We start from the raw sequence: 17,972 nt of genomic DNA on the forward strand, positions 1-17,972 counted from the left end.
TTTTCTTTCCTGGAGATTCTTGCCGATCTTCTCCAAAAGTCCATCTCTAGAGCTTGTAATTTTTTAATGTGCTTCATGTTAATTGTCCAGGTCTCCGTTCCATACAGAACCACACTCTCTAATATGGATTTGTATATTAATTTTTTAGTTCTGCTCATTTCGTTCCTGCTCCATAAGACTGAATTAAGCATCCCAATGACCCTCCGTCCGCTACTAATTCTTTTATTGATTTCTGACTCTGATTTTCCCTCGATTTCTAAAATGGATCCCAAATAACAGAAAGTGTTTATCTTTTTGATTTTCTTTCCTTCAATGTATAGCTCATCTGAATCATTAGTCAAGTATTCTGTTTTTTTGGTAATTAATCTTCAAACCCCAAGTTTTGTATGCTACTGCTAGTTGATTGCACATATAGTTAGCATCCTCCCCATCTTGCGCTACGACTACTTGATCATCAGCAAATAATAAATGATGTAGGTAAACTCCATCTCTTATTTCTAATCCCATACTATTACATTTACGAGACCATGTTCTAAGGCTAATATCTATATAGATTTTAAATAATGATGGTGACATGGGACAGCCCTGTAGAAGGCCTTTGCTTGTTCTAAATTTCTGTGAAAGTTTATTACCAACTTTCACTTGGCAAATGCTATCTTTATACATCTGTTGTATTATTTTAATCAAGGAAGGGTTTATGTTTGCCATATGTAGTGCTCTCCAAAGTAATTTTCTTGGAACAGTATCGTACGCTTTTTCTAGATCTATGAAAATTAATCCTATACTTTTTGATTTTTCCCTATGTTTCTCCAAAATCTGTCGTAATGTGAAAATATGGTCTACACATGATCTCCCAGCCGTGAATCCACATTGTTCTTCTTGGGTTCTAAAATTTTTTTCCAGTTTGTTTTTAATTACTTTCGCAAAAATTCTCATTAATGTGTTTGTAACACGAATTCCTCGATAGATTGAACAAATTTTGCGATCCCCTTTCTTAAATATTGTATTAATATAACCTAGCTTCATTTCGTTGGGTATTGAATCTCCATGTATCATTTTATTGAAGAGCTGTGTTATCAGTTTCACAATTTTGTCACCACCATATTTCAGACACTCCAGATCGATATCGCCTGGTCCCGGTGATTTACCATTCTTTCCTGTTCTCAACGCCTAAAGTACTTCGCTTTCTAAAATATGGATCTCATCATCTTCATGTCCTTTATCTTCCCCTGTTCCTTCTTCTAGATATTCTTCTCTGTCCTCATTTAATAATTTTTGGAAATACTCTTCCCATTCCATTTGTGTTATCAGTTGGAGATTAGTTTTGCTTTTTGTATCCTGTCGAAGCCCTTTCAATACTGACCATGCTTCTTTTGCTCTCCCAAATCCTAATTTGCTATTCACCTTGGCACATGTTCTTTCCCATGCTTCATTTTTTGCGTTGTAACATCGACGAAAACGAGCATGCTGTGCTGGTACTGCGAACAGCTGGAAACAAGGGCAAACCAAAGCCGTAACTTTTCCCGAAGGCATGCAGCTCTACGATATGGTTTAATGATGATGGCCTTTTCTAGGGTAAAATATTCCGGAGGTAAAATAATCCCCTGTACGGATATCCAGGCGGGGCCTTCTCCGGAGGATGTCATAATCAGGGAAAACAAATAGCGGTGTTCTTTATATCAGAGTGCGGAATGTTAGAGTCCTTAATAGGACAGGTAAATTAAAAGAATTCGCAAATAAGAGGGATAAGGAAGTACTAAGGAATGATGAGATACGCTACAGATACGGCAATAAGGAATAGCTCACTAGACAGTACAGTCGAAGGGCAGTAGACATTTCTAAAAAGAGCACTCACAGAAGTTGGAAAAAAAACATAGGTACAAAGAAGATAACTGCGAAGAAACTGTAGGTAACAGAAGAAATACTTCATCTGATCGATGAAAGAAGGAAGCACAAAAACGTTCAGAGGAATTCAGTAGTACGAATATACAAGTCGCTGAGGAACGGTGTAAATAAGAAGTGCTAAGACGAAATGGCTGCATTAAAAACGTGAAGAAATGGAAAAAGAAATGATGATGGAAAGGACTGACTTAGAACATAGAAAACTCAAAACAACCTTCAGTAAAATTAAAAGCAAGGGTACTAACAATACGAGTGCAACGGGAATTCCACTGTCAGATGCAGAGAAGAGAGCGGGCAGGTTGAAAGAGTACACTGAAGGCCTCAATGAGGGGGATGATTTGTCTGATGTGATAGAAGTCGTTTTAGAGGAGACACAGGATCTAGTATTAGAGTCAGAATTTAAGAGAGCTTTGGAGGACTGAAGATCAAATAAGGCAGAAGGGATAGATAACACTCCATCAGAATTTCTAATCATTGATGGAACGGCTATTCACATTAGCGTGTAGAATTCATGAGTCTGGTGACATACCATCAGACTTTCGGAAAAATATCACCCACACAATTCCGAAGATTGCAAAGGTTATCAAGTCTGAGAATTATCGAACAATCAGGTTTACAGCTCATGCAAGTTGCTGACAAGAATATTATGTAGAACAATGGAAAAGAAAATTGAGGGTATGTAGTCTTTCACCCCTCCTGTTCAGACTGTACATCGAAGAATCAATGATGGAAATAAAAGGAAGGTTCAGGAATGGAATGAAAATCAAAGGTGAAAGAATATCAATGATACGATTCGTTGATGACATTGCTATCCTGAGTGAAAGTGAAGAAGAACTACATGACATGCAGAATATCGATTGAGAGTAAATCGAAGAAAGATGAAACCAATTAAAAGAAGCAGAAATGAGAAGAGACGTGAAACTGAACACCAGGATTGATGGTCACGAAGTAGATGAAGTTAAGGAATTCTACCACCTAGGTAGCCAAATCACAGATGACGGACAAAGCAAGGACGACACCAACAACAGACAATCATTAGCAGAAAGGACATTCCTAGCTAAGAGAAATCTACTAGTATAAAACATAGGCCTTAATATGTGGAAGATATTTCTGAGAATGTACTTTTGAGCACAACATTGTATGGTAGTGAAACATGGACTGTGGGAAAACCGGAACAGAAGAGAATCGAAGTATTTTATATGTGGTGCTACAGACGAACACTGGAAATTACGTGGACTGATACGGTAAGTAAAGAGGAGGCTCTGCGCAGAATCGTAAACGAAAAGATTATATGGAAAACATTGACAAGGGGAAGGGGCAGCATGACAAGACATCTGTTAAGACATGAGGGAATGACTTCCACGGAACTAGAGGAAGCTGTAGAGGGCAAAATCTATAAAGATAGACAGACTGGAACACGTCCAGCAATCAATTGAGGACGTAGTAAGCAAGTTCTAGTCTATGGCTAACAGAGTGGAACAGGAGACATTGCGTGGTGAGCGGCGTTAAAAGGTTAAAAAGCAAATGGATAGGTTAAAGTTAGATATAATAGGAATTAGTGACTTTCGGCGGCAGCAGGAAGAGGATTTCTGGTCATCTGAATTAGGGATTATAAATTCAAAATCGAAAAGGGGTAATGCAGAAGTAGCGGGTAAGCTACTGTGAACAGCACAGTGAACGCATTGTCATAGCCGAGATAGACATGGAGACCACACTCACTGGCTTTGCCGGTGATGAAGAAATTGAAGGAATGTATGATTACATGAAAGAAATTATTGAGATAATTAAGGGAGACGAAAATGTACGAGAAATTTTAGGTGAATAAGGACTGCGGGGGGGGGGGGGGGGGCAGGAAGGGGAACAGGAACGAAAGAGGATGCCCCCTGGAAGAACTTTGCACAAAGCATAATTAAATAATAGCTAACATGTGGTTTACGAATCATGAAAGAAGGCCGCGTACAGTGAAGAGACCAGGAGACACCGAAAGGTTTCAGATTGGTTATTTAATGGCAACTCAGAGATTTCAGAACCAGATTTTAAACTGTAAGACGTTTTCAGGGGCAGATGTGAACTGTGGCCGCAATTTATTGTGTATAAACTGTGCAGTAAAACTAAAGAAATTCAAAAAATGTAGGAAATTAAAGAGATGGGGCCTGGAAAAGTTTAAAGAACCAGAGATTGTTGAGAGTTGCAGTGGGAGCGTTGGGCACCGACTGACTAGAACAGGCGAAAGGAATTCAATAGGAGGCGAATGGCTAAGTTAAGAGACGAAATAGTTAAGGCAGCTGAAGATCAGATAGGAGAAAACAAGGCCTAGTAGAAATTCTTCGATAACATAGGACGTATTGAATTTAGTTGAGCGCGCCACAAACCAAACATCATCAGACCTACATATAGCCTTGGGAAAGCCAGCCATGACAAACCTCTGCCATTTGGTGTCTGAGATACACGAGACAGGCGAAATACAGACCTCAAGAAGATTGCAGCAATTCCAATTACGAAGTTCGCAGATGCTGACAGGTGTGAATATTACCGAACTATCAATTTAATAATCCATGGTTGCAAAATGAGAATACTGAAATTTATAAGAAAATGTTTGGATGCTGTCGAATTTAAAGGAAATATAAGTATTTTTCACTTTCAGAGATGAAGTCAGCGCTTTAAATCAAAGGATAAAAATAGCGCCCGCATCTCGTGGTCGTGCGGTAGCGTTCTCGCTTCCCACGCCCGGGTTCCCGGGTTCGATTCCCGGCGGTGTCAGGGATTTTCTCTGCCTCGTGATGGCTGGGTGTTGTGTGCTGTCCTTAGGTTAGTTAGGTTTAAGTCGTTCTAAGTTCTAGGGGACTGATGACCAAAGCTGTTAAGTCCCATAGTGCTCAGAGCCATTTGATAAAAATAGCGAATGGGCGTTTCTGTACCCACTTCAGCGATGTTAATGAGAAAGGGAGCCACCATACATAATGTTCTTTTGTTGTAATAAGGTCTTTATGTTGCAAGTTTGTAAATTATAGCACACGTAATAAGCACATTTTGGAAAGTGCATCAAGTGTCAGTCATGAGGATTCGTTTGTACGCCAATGGCTTTTTATGTGCGATGTTATGTCAGTGAATATTATAATGTTTTGTTAAATCTCAGTAGCTGCAAACACTAGAAGTTTTTTTGCACGAATGTTTGTAGGATTTGCTATGACATGGACATGTAGATGTTGAAAGTCATTGAGTCGACAGCTTTATCGTTGTTGATGGGAACAAAGTAGGTTGGTTGGCACTGATGTATCCGTAAAAATGTATTGGAATCTATCGTAGGTAAAAGGCAGTCGACTTTCATTAGTCAGAAAACACAGTTCTGTTTAAGTGTTAATTACCACCAGTATTTGCGGCCATTATCCCATGACATGTATAATGAAGAGTGTTATATGTTTGAGGATGCACTTTTGCTTGTGGCATATTTTTCAGTGTGTATTCTTTTAAGGTATGTAATCTTGCATGGACAACATAGATGTCCGTCACAAGTATGTTGATTATGAAATAACGCGAAATAATTAGTCGTGTTTTCCTCCTTTACAGAACTTGATAATGGATCCATGTCTTCCTGAAATATGTTACGTTTATATATTAAATTAATAACGCATTTGGACAACTAATGCGTCATCACTATGCGAAAATCTTGTTTTTCGCTAGGCTATTTTTGACAACGTGCCGTTAACTGGAACAACGAAAACAGAGAATCAAAGGCAACAAAATACTAGTTGTGAAAGACAATAGAAACACATAATACACGGTCTTCAAGAATATAAAAGACCTATTTCAATATTAATAATTTACGTATTCTTCAGTGCTTAAAACCCTTAAAAAATATGTGTCGTTTTCAACACGTTTTAAAATGTAATCTTTTTTATGTTGCCGATTTACGCAGGTAATGTATTGGAGATTACATTCGATTGATACAGCATCATTTTTTTATTTGGGGCCTTGTTATGTAATTCTCAATGAAAATCATAACTACTTCTGGCTAATACGTTTTGTCACGGTCTTGTGTACATGAACAAAGTAGTATTTGCTGCAGATAACACTGCAAAACAACTCACGTGATCCAATTTTTCCTAACAGCAGTCATGAATAATTTGAGGACAAAAAGTAGAGTGGGAGAACCTGTGCCTCCTTCTGAAATGAGACGACTCGATACAAATTATTTTCGTACTTATTTTGTAAGCTACATGAGTTTATAGCATATTTAGCTACAAGCACCGCTTAAGAGTGGAATCAGCTATCGACTGACACTGGATTCAACTTGCCTTAAGGGTAACGCATAAACTTATTAGCAAATTCACTAAACAGATAAACTACAAATTTGATAATAATGTTAAGAAAACAATTTGCCCACGTTTTGCGACTATCGGTTTAGAAGTAAATAGACCACTGATGAGTTTCAGCTTTATTCAGAAACTACTATGTTAAGTATTACGTTAGGTACCCCGCACAGAAAACTGAATTATATTCAACACTGAAACTCCCTGCCAGGTTAAAACTATGTGTCGTACTGAGACTCGAACTCGGTACTTGTCCGCGAAGTGCAAAGTTCCCGAATTCGCGTCCGGCACATAATTTGAACCTGCCAGAAATTTTCATATTAGAGCACACAGAATGAAAAATACATCCCGTATATATATATATAATTAATTATTAAGTTTAACTTGTTGAAGCATTACGTCCTAAAATCCTTTTCATTTTCTAATCCTTCGCTACTCAGTAATTTTCTTACAATAGACTTCACGATTTCACCTCGGAAATTCTAACGAAGTATGTAGAATTTGATGCTATTTGCTGAATTTTCCACTGAATGCAGATTGTAGATAAATCAATCAAACGAGGTCACAGCACGTTACCCTACAGTCAACAGTGTAACGTGCGATCATTTGTTACTTGCACAGAATCCACACTTACTTTCGAAATCTTCAAACCGTTCGTGAGCAGAAGGAAGGTTCAATTTACATATCAATACTTAACAGACATCTCTTCATTGGCAGTAATTATAAAGCACCAGAGACTAGCGTCTCGAGAAAAATCCCCAGATGATTTTCATTGGATGCGACACACCTTTGTGCTGCTTACCTTGTTCACATTTTCTACGCTTTACACTTGGATGAAATCATGTTTGAGGCCTGTTACAAAAAAACAAAGCAGCCTTGAGAGAGAGAGAGAGAGAGAGAGAGAGAGAGAGAGAGAGAGGGAGACCAGTATCCTGTTTAAGGCAAAATCATGTCAGTCAATTTATACATATTGCGAAAGAGGTTTCATCAACTCGCATCCGGCAGCGCAGGTAGTCATCTTCGATAATAACGTCTTTACGTGCGAGGGCTCTACAAAAAATGAAATATTTGATGTATGACCATACCCTCTATTATAGCTTGAAACAGAAAGTAATATCTTGTAATAGGTCAATCTAGAACGTGACGGGCAGAAAACAAAGGAAGATTTCCGGCTGGCAGTGAGTGTACCCCATGTTACTAGCATATTTATTTTCGTATGCTCTCGAAGGCTCCCTTCCATCCTTACCTACTTTTATAAAGTTTACATCTGTATCTACACACACATTGAGGTGACAAAAGTCAACCTCCGGTCGGAGGTTACAGTTTGGAATGGGTGTGTGTGTTGTTCTTAGCAAAAGTTAAAGTAGTGTGTAAGTCTAGGGATCGATAATCTAAGCAGTTTGGTCACTTAGGAATTCACACACATTTCAACATTTGACAAAAGTCATAGAATAGCGTTAAGCACACATAAAGAGGGAGACTGTATCACATGCACGAGCTATGAAAGGGTAGTGAATTGATAGTGCCGTCTTTTGTACTTAAGTGATTGATATGACCCGGCCACGGTGACCGAGCGGTTCTAGGCGCTCAGTCCGGAACCGCGCGACTGCTGCCGTCGCAGGTTCGAATCCTGCCTCGGGCATGGATGTGTGTGATGTCCTTAGATTAGTTAGGTTTAAGTAGTTCTAAGTTCTAGGGGACTGATGACCACAGATGTTAAGTCCCATAGTGCTCAGAGCCATTTGAACCATTTTTTTGATTGATATGAAAATATTTACGATATGATTATGGCCGCACAACGGAAATTACGAGACTTTGAACTTGGAATGGTTGTTGGAGCAAGACACATGGGGCATTCCATTTCGGAAATAAAGAATTCAATACACCGAGATCCACAGTGCCAAGAGTGTGTCGAGAATACCAAATTTCGGGCAGTACCTGTCACAGCGGACAACCCACTGCCTACGGTCATCACTTAACGACCGCGAGCAATGGCGTTTGAGTAGAATTGTCAGTGCTAACAGATAAGTAAAACTGCTTGAAAAAACCGCAGAAATTAATGTATGACGTACGACGAACTTAATTGTTAGGACAGTGCAGTAGCACGAATTCGTCTGCAGCTCCTCTGCTGGGGTCTTGGCCATATCGGTTGGATCCTGGACTACTGCAAAATCGTGGCCTGGTCGCTGAATCCCGATTTCAGTTGGCAAGAGCGGATGGTACAGTTCGAGTGTGGCGCATATCACACGAAGCCAGGGACCCATGTTGTCAAGAAGGCACTGTGCTAGCTAGTGGTGGCTCCTTAACCGTGTGGGCTGTATGTATTTGGAATGGACTGGGTTCTCTGGTCAAACTGAGCGGATGATTGACTGAAAATGGCTACGCTCGGCTACTTGGAGACCATTTGCAGACTTTCATGAACTTCATGTCCTCAAACAACGCCGGAATTTTTATGGATGGCAATGCACTATGTCACAATTGTACGCAATTGGTTTGAAGAACATTCTGGGCAATTCAAGTGAATGATTTGGCAAACCAGGTTGCCCGACATGAATCCCACAGAACATTTATGGGAGATAATCGAGAGGCCAGTTCGTGCACGAAATCCTACACCGGCATTACTTTCGCAATTATGGACGGCTATAGAGGCAGCATGGCTCAATATTTCTGCAGGGGTCTTCCAACGACTTGTTGAGTTCATGCTACGTCGAGCTGCCATATTACGCCGAGAAGGAGGAGGTCTGACACCATATTAGGAGGTACTCCATGAGTTTTATCACATCAGTATAGTCTAAGTCTGTATCTGCCTAAGTCTGTATCTACGATCTGACATTTGTAACATTCAGTGAAATTACATTCGTTCATTGATTTGTTAATGGAGGGAAGGGGGGGGGGGGGTAAAAATTAAGAAGAGAGAGGCGAAGGCCGAACTACAGGAAACCGATTCAACTGCATGTTGATTCAGTAATTAAGAAGAAAAATGGTTCAAATGACTCTGAGCACTAAGGAACTTAACATATAAGGTCATCAGTCTCCTAGAACTTAGAACTACTTAAACCTAACTAACCTAAGGACATCACACACACCCATGACAGAGGCAGTATTCGAACCTGTGACCGTAGCGGTCGCGCGGTTCCAGACTGAAGCGCCTATAACCGCTCGGTCACATCTGCCGGCCAATTAAGAAGAGATGAAGACGTTTCGCACAGGGCTGATTAACACAAAGAGCTGCATTAGAACAGACTAACAACACTAACAATTACATCTGCATGTGGACAGAGGGGAAAACGACTAGCCTGCATACATGATCTGATCTGTCTTGTCATATTTTCTATTTTCATAATCTCTACACTGGCCCGCCCGGGGACAGGTGCTCTCTCTCCCGCGCCGACTTAAAGGCAGTCCACATGAGCTCGACCTCAGTCGTTTATCACCGCTAACTGGAAAATGGCCCTCCAAGAATAAGTGTTGCGAATCATGTGAGACATGGCTGTCATGAGTATTTGCCATGGTTCAGTATCGCCTTCAACAGACGTGTGACCTGCCCGAGAAGCACGTCGTCCGGATTTGGTGAAAAGCTATCGTGTTAATCCTCTGCTGTTTGGTACGTAAAGGTATCATGGGCAAAGTGACATTGCTGAGCATGCGAAGCAGTTGTTTGGTGAGCACCTTAGTGTGTAGACTGTATGATCAGCTATTTGGGGCTACCCATTGTGTCATAGGGTTCTTCATAGGGCGCTTTATGCTTGAGTTACGCCAGTTTTATCTCAAGAGTTTACTTGTTGGTCCAGCTTACAGTGGTAAAGTTCTTCATGTTGTAAGTAGGCTGTTTAGGTTTTTTTATTGGTAACGCCACCTCTGTATGAAAATCACTGGCTGTGCTGTGTGCAGTCTGTGGCTGCTTTGCATTGTTGTAATACTCGCCATTGTAGTGTTAGGCAGCTGGCTGTGAACAGCGCGTAGCGTTGTGCAGTTGGAGGTGAGCCGCCAGCAGTGGTGGATGTGGGGAGAGAGATGGCGGAGTTTTGTAATTTGTCATGAACTGCCATATATATTATGACTATTAAGGTAAATACATTGTTTGTTCTCTATTAAAATCTTTCATCTGCTAACTATGCCTATCAGTAGTTAGTGCCTTCAGTAGTTTGAATCTTTTATTTAGCTGGCAGTAGTGGCGCTCGCTGTATTGCAGTAGCTTGAGTAGCGAAGATTTTTGTGAGGTAAGTGATTTGTGAAAGGTATAGTTTAATGTTAGTCAGGGCCATTCTTTGGTAGGGATTATTGAAAGTCAGATTGCGTTGCGCTAACAAAATATTGTGTGTCAGTTTAAGCACAGTCAGGTATAATTTTTCAAAGGGGACGTTTCATATGTCGACCCTTAGCCGAGGATGCCTCACTGGAATCTTCTGATTTTTTTCTTGTAGTTTGTGTAATTAGTGTAGATTTTGTTTATTGCTGGCGTGTAATTGTAGAGAGAATCTCCTTTGTAGTTGCAGTCTTTCACTGTTGTACAGTAAAACAGTTGTGGCATGCATGTAGATTTGCAGCAAGTATTTCGCAGCTGCGCTTGCAATTAACTAGATATTATTTTCAGTGCTATGTTAATGTGTTCCCCTATTTTTGCTCTTCAAATTGTGTTTTTCTGTGTTGTCATGTGAAATATTGTGACAATAATGGCGTGTGAAAAACGTAACACTAGGCTCCAAAGTAAACTGAGAAATGACAGCGAAGACGAAAGCAGTGTGTTAGCGCCACTGTGTAATGAATTAACTAATGTTCAACATAGTAACTTGGTAATTGTGCATAGGGAAATGGAGCGGGCGGCAAACAATGGCATAGGCAGTGAAACAATTAGTGAACAGGGAAGCATTATCGATCGATCGGTCGGCAACAGCTCGCCTGAAGAATCGGGAATGACAGAACACAATATTGCAAATACTGTAGACTCAGGTTTTGGGTTCTCACCGTTTTCTCAAATGAGTCAAGAAACATTTTCTGCTTGTCAAAATGTGAATGTTGCCGGTGCAACTTCACTGCCGAAAAGCACTGAGGAACATGTTTCAGACACCAGTGCATTGTTATTACAGTTAATGCAACAAATGGGACAAAGGCTACAAAAATTAGACACAATGGAACAAAATCTTCAAAAGTTAGACACAATGGAACAAAATCTTCAAAAGTTAGACACAATGGAACAAAATCAGAGACAAACACAGCAACAGTTAGACACAATGGAACAAAATCAGAGACAAACACAGAAAAAGCTTCAAAAGTTAGACACAGTGGAACAAAATCTTAAAAAGTTAGACACAATGGAACAAAATCTTCAAAAGTTGGACACCACGCTTGAACAAACACGTGAAGATTTAACTACTGAGTTACAGAACATCGAATCGAAATGTCAAAAAGTCTGTAATGACGTAAAAACACAAATTTGTGAGCATTTCCAACCTATTTTTTCGCGTCATGAAAATGCATTACAGAATCACGAAGCAGCCATAAAAGAACTGCAAACTATTGTTCATGAAAATCACGACACCTTGTAAGCTAAAATTGACTCAGTTGCATCCACCGATTCGGTTACGCAACTTGCAAAAATTCAAGAAAACTTAAAGGACACAGTAGATTCGATTTCAACACAAATGGACACTCTGAAACTTGGTTCAGAAAAACACACTGAGGAGATGTGTTCACTATCAGAGAAAGTAGCCGAACTTTCGGATCAGGTCACTAATTTATCTACTAACGTAGATGATAATCTGAATCACACAGAAGAGTGCAAACAAATTAGGAAATTCAAACAAAATCAGAATCAAATTAATACGCAACACCAAAGAGAAATCCGGGAAGTACAAGATCAGCTGACACAGATAATACAAGAATTACGTATTTCAGAGGACACTCGCGCCCCAATACAGGAAGAAGGACATAGAAATACGGAACAGCCACAAAATAATAACACAGCGCATTTCGGAAATTATGAAAGAAATTGGCAACGTGCACCGAATTTTGAAATGGAACCGCCGAAACGACGTAACAATGACCGATATGCGACTCGCCGACATGATGACTTTAACTATAAGCTGTTCATTACTACACGTAAATTCAAAACTTTTAAGAATTCTGGCAACGACATTCATCCACAAGCATGGCTCCATCAATTCTCTCATTGTTTTCCTCCCAACTGGTCGTTAGGACACAGATTAGAATTTATGTGTGGCTATTTAGAGAATGAACCAGCTGTAAGAATGCGATCGGTCATTCATGATTGTCACAGTGAAGGAGAATTTTACCATGCTTTCCTCTCAGCATATTGGTCTCAAGCTACACAAGACCGAGTAAAACATAGCATCATGATGATGAAACACTTTGAACAATTTGAATTTTCCAGTCTTGTCAAATATTTTGATGACATGATGCATAAGAATCAGTATCTTTCAAACCCATACAGCCCCTCAGAACTCATCCGCATTTGCTTACTCAAATTGCCTGAACATTTATGACATATTATTTTAGCAGGACGTTGCAAAGACGACATTGAAGCTTTTCAGGGACTGTTACAAGAACTGGAAATTGACACTGACAATAGCGGGATGCGAAAACAGGAACACAACAATTACAGGTCACATCCGTCACAATTCCGTGACGACAGAAATAATAACTGGACACGACAAGTCTATTCTTAAAACGCAAATCGTGACCAAAACAGACGCCACCCATACAACAACCACTGGCAGAGTAATAACAGTTACAGGGAAAAATCACCTCTCCGCGGTAGTGACTATCACAGAGACAATCAGAGAAACAGACAATTTGGGAACCAAAATAATTATTACGGGAGACAGAATAACTTCAGACGCAACAGTTCGGCGCACAGTTACGATTCAGGGAGAAATTCTCCACCACGTGACCGACAAGAAAGAAACTATGGAATCTACCGACATGACGACAGACGATATGATCGTAACGACAGACCTGAATTGCATCAGAACTGGCGGGATTCAAACAGAGCAGGGCCCTCTCGAGGAGGTGAATTTGTAGAAGTTAGGTCTCCTAATCCCAATAACGGCAGGCGCCAACAAAGAGACATACAATGACTCGCACAGCAGGCAGCCGCATGCGCCCGCTGGCTCCGAGAAAAATAACATAAGACGCTAGCCTTGAGAAAAATTTTAGCATTCTGCATTCTTGCTTGTTTGTTGCACGATTACGTAACGACTATAAGGCTCACATACTTAGAACATTTACCAGTACTGCTAATGAGATTTTAATGCAACATTTTGGTTTACTTGAAATTTGGTGTATCATGAGGTAAGCACATTGGCTTCTGCAGAACTTAGCTTTCGGAGGACGATAACTACGACACTTCCACAGAGATTATCTTACAGCAAGACGCACATTTAGCGCTACAGGACACGCATTTGAGTGATTAATTTTGTACTTAAATCATTTATTTTTAAAGATATTTGAAGTACAGTGATATAAAGGATTTCCGTGATACATTTCATTCCAATGCTGTAATCCGTAACACCTGAGAGTATAATTACATTAATCCTCAGGGGGGTACACGCTTACTTTGTGTATCATGTGCTTGGCAAGCACAAGGAGCCCTAGCTAATATGGTATTTGCTTACACAACTATACACATCGGTACCATATTTCTCTAACACATAATTACACAGCTATCTGATCATTTAACTGAGAGAGACAAACCTTTTTACTACGGCAGTGACAGATGTTTATGTAATTACACCGTTGTATAACTTCACACTTACAAAATTGTATTTTGTCTGTACTTTGTGAACTGTTCATATTTTTTCGGAACCATTGTGATACTACGAGAGCTTTGAATGATGTATTTGGTATGAGATCATGATTTTTAAGGTATGTTTGAGGTAGATAACACTATTGAAATGAGCAGAGAATATTTTTTAGGGTTTGAAATTATTGCAGAAAGCTACGACGTTTTTGAGATTTGACTGAGGTGTTATGATGTTATTATTACGACGACAATGTGTATTATGTTGTTGAGGAATGTTTATTATGCTACGTATTTCTCATGATGAAATATTGAAGAAGTGTCAATGAATATGTGTATGTATAATGAGGTAAGGAATAATGAATAGAAGTTAGGGACTCTGGTTTGTGAAAAAGGATGTTGGAAACCGAGAATCGTACTTTAAGAGTTATGAAATGCATGTAAATGCGTGAGTGTATTACAATGCCGACGAAAATTTCTTGGACACTGTTATATCAATAGGATTTTGTTTCTACACATTTGTAACGCAAATTCTCAACCTGAAATTTTTTATATGAGACTGTCACTGCAGCGGAAACTGCTGTCGTAAATATTTCGTTAAGAAAGGTAAGTGACCTTGCGTAATGCGTTTTTGGCGCCCAGCTGAGAGGTAGTTGTCTGACAAAAGAAAGCCATTAGGTGGAGAAAAAAAAGGAGGCCATTATCCTCGCTATCGACGTTCCTTTGTAGAAAGCATCGTAAATATGAGACGCTCATTACTTGAAAACGTACGATTACTCGTACTTTGTGCTACTTACTGAAATGCTTATGAACTGATGGGAAATATTCGTACATTTGCACACCTGATTATGACAAGTGTCTTTCTACGAGAATTGAGAGAATTTCCACTAACTCATGAAGTGCCATATGGCTAATGACTGATGTTTCATGCCTTCCTTTGTACATATTTGCTCATTTTGTTTAATATCTAGTTTCTAGCTGCACTGCAGCATTGCTTAAAATAAAATTTAATAAATGTACTAATGTAAATATTTTCTGTCTACAGATCCATTAAACAATAAGAAATTTATGATTTACTTCCAAGCAAACGAGGGCACATAAATAGACATTTCCCTTCACAGGAATTGCATAAATAATTTCTTTACAATTTGGTAACTTATCTGCTAGTGTAAGTTCTCGTGATGCATCGCTCTAGTGTTAAGATGTGACATAGATATTAGACATGGCCATTTTTAGTGTAATATTTTTTCTGCTTGAGCTTTGTCATGTTTAGTTTTAATTTATTGCTTTTGCTTCTGCTGTTTGTCAGGCATAGTGCTACTGAATTTTAATTTGGGTTACTCTGCTAAGCCACTTTACTACTGATTTATTTTTCTTGTTTGCTGCTCATTGCATTATATTAGTTGTAATTTATGCTGCTTGCTTTGCCTTCTGTATTTTTTTATCATTGCTGTTTGCGTTAATTGTTTTGTGCTGCTGCATTGCCTCGTCCCTTAGTTTAGCATCTGAGCTCAGTAGATTTAAGTTAGGTTAAAATGGGGTAGACTATATAAGAAACTACCTATGGAGAATAGGGAAAGAAATGCATTGAGAAGTCATACGAAAAAAGTTCAGAAAGCAGGTATAGATAGGACTTTTTGGGAATAATGATGAATGAAGGGAGATCTCCAAGAAGTAAAGAAAGTTTTGTTTGCAAAATACTGCAGTAAAACAAACCCTGTCCTTTCCTTGTGTTATCCCACTATGTGTTTGTGTACCCTTGTGTATTTGTCTTTTTCCTGTCTTTATGTGTCTAGCTAATAAGATTTACGTTGTAGAATTCTCTGATAATATGCTATTTACTTTGTAAGGATGCCTAGACATTATTTATTCTGTTCTGTTTTAATGTTCATGTGTGAAGTTGATGTTTCAAAAGTTGTTCTGATCTTTTATGTATGTCCTTATGTCATAATTCCTGTAACACTGATGTATATGTTATTTCGATTCTTTTGTAAAGCCCGTATTACTACAAATGTTATCTGTATTGTTATGTTCTTTAATGATGTATTTTGTACCTTTGTAATTGTATTCTTATGTTATATAATTGTAATTGACACCAGTTCCTCATATTATTAACTTGTAAGTTCCATTTCACTGCACACGTTTCTCTTGGTCATGGTATATGGACAATATGTGAGAAGTAGGGACTGTTAGTGTTTGCACGTGTGTTAATAATTCAGCAAGGGACTGGATAACAGCATTGCTGGTTCTAAGGACAACTCCACAAACTTTGTGAGTGCACAAGTGGTGGTTATGGACTTGCTATATTATCCGCAAAACTCTTCAATGGTGATTGTACACCTGCACAGTCACAACAGATGGCTGCTGGCCATCTCTGCAAGGACTACAGTGGGTCTGCATCTTTGATGACCCACCAGTACCATTATCTCTACCAGGACTACAGTGGATCTGCTCTGTGATGACCTACCCACCAATACTCTTCAAAACTTCGACCGACTCCGCTGTGGGTTTGCTCTGTTGTGGCCCATGACCTGTCTGCATGTCGAGAGTCAGCACTGTCTTTCCGTTGGAAGGACAACGCTACTTCTTCAAGACTGCATGGAAATCCACTACTTCCGTGTGCATTTTCTTTTACTGCTCAGACTTTGAGAAAAACACTGCTATTTAACTGTGATGAACGATTAGGACTGTCTTTATGGACTGTGAGAAAGTTTAGCTTTTGACCAACATTGTATCAATAAGTGTGTGCAATTGATATCTTTATTATTGTAATTATAAAAAAAATTTTATTAAATCATTATTGGCCACTGTCCAAAACAATTTGTAAAATTTTTTGTGGGGAGCATGGGGGCTATGTAAGTAGGCTGTTTAGGTTCTTTTATTGGTAACGCCACCTCTGTATGAAAATCACTGGCTGTGCTGTGTGCAGTCTGTGGCTGCTTTGCATTGTTGTAATACTCGCCATTGTAGTGTTAGGCAGCTGGCTGTGAACAGCGCGTAGTGTTGCGCAGTTGGAGGTGAGCCACCAGCAGTGGTGGATGTGGGGAGAGAGATGGCGGAGTTTTGTAATTTGTCATGAACTGCCATATATATTATGACTATTAAGGTAAATACATTGTTTGTTCTCTATTAAAATCTTTCATCTGCTAACTATGCCTATCAGTAGTTAGTGCCTTCAGTAGTTTGAATCTTTTATTTAGCTGGCAGTAGTGGCGCTCGCTGCATTGCAGTAGCTTGAGTAGCGAAGATTTTTGTGAGGTAAGTGATTTGTGAAAGGTATAGTTTAATGTTAGTCAGGGCCATTCTTTGGTAGGGATTATTGAAAGTCAGCTTGCGTTGCGCTAACAAAATATTGTGTGTCAGTTTAAGCACAGTCAGGTATAATTTTTCAAAGGGGACGTTTCAATGTCATAGCCATCTCTCAGTGTCGGCTTTGGCCCCTGTTTGTAACTTAGGAATATCATTTAAGATACGTCCTTTGTATATAGTGTAATCAACATAAAATCAAGGTCAGTTTTATTGTCTCCCATTTAATTCGAAGCCATGTTGGCTTTCTCGTCCAATTTTATTTATGCATTCTTTTCTGGAACTAGGCTCAGTAATTTCAATTTGAAATATAGCTGCTTGCACTCCTACATGTTTTTCTCTCAATGGTACCGTTATTCCTGTCTGTAGGGTATGACCTCAATTGGTAATTGATAAGAATTATCTGTGCTGACTCTGTGTCATTTATTTTGGCACTCTGGGCTAGCTTTACTGTTTACTGTTGAAGCAAGGTGGAAGTTGTCCTTTAAATTTCAGCGCGTGAGAAACAGCGTGTTGCACAAGCTTCGAATTCGAAGACTTCGTTCGCACATGGGGCAACCTTCACTTCAGCGTAACAATGCCAGACGATGTATGAGCGCTGCGGTATCTTCAGCAATCCGACGTAGCTATGTAGACGCGTGAGAAACAGCGAGTTGCAATAGCTTAGATTCCGAAGACTTCGTTCGCACATGGGG

Source organism: Schistocerca piceifrons, chromosome 3 (genome assembly GCF_021461385.2).
Source record: "Schistocerca piceifrons isolate TAMUIC-IGC-003096 chromosome 3, iqSchPice1.1, whole genome shotgun sequence".
In the NCBI taxonomy this organism is placed as follows: domain Eukaryota; kingdom Metazoa; phylum Arthropoda; class Insecta; order Orthoptera; family Acrididae; genus Schistocerca; species Schistocerca piceifrons.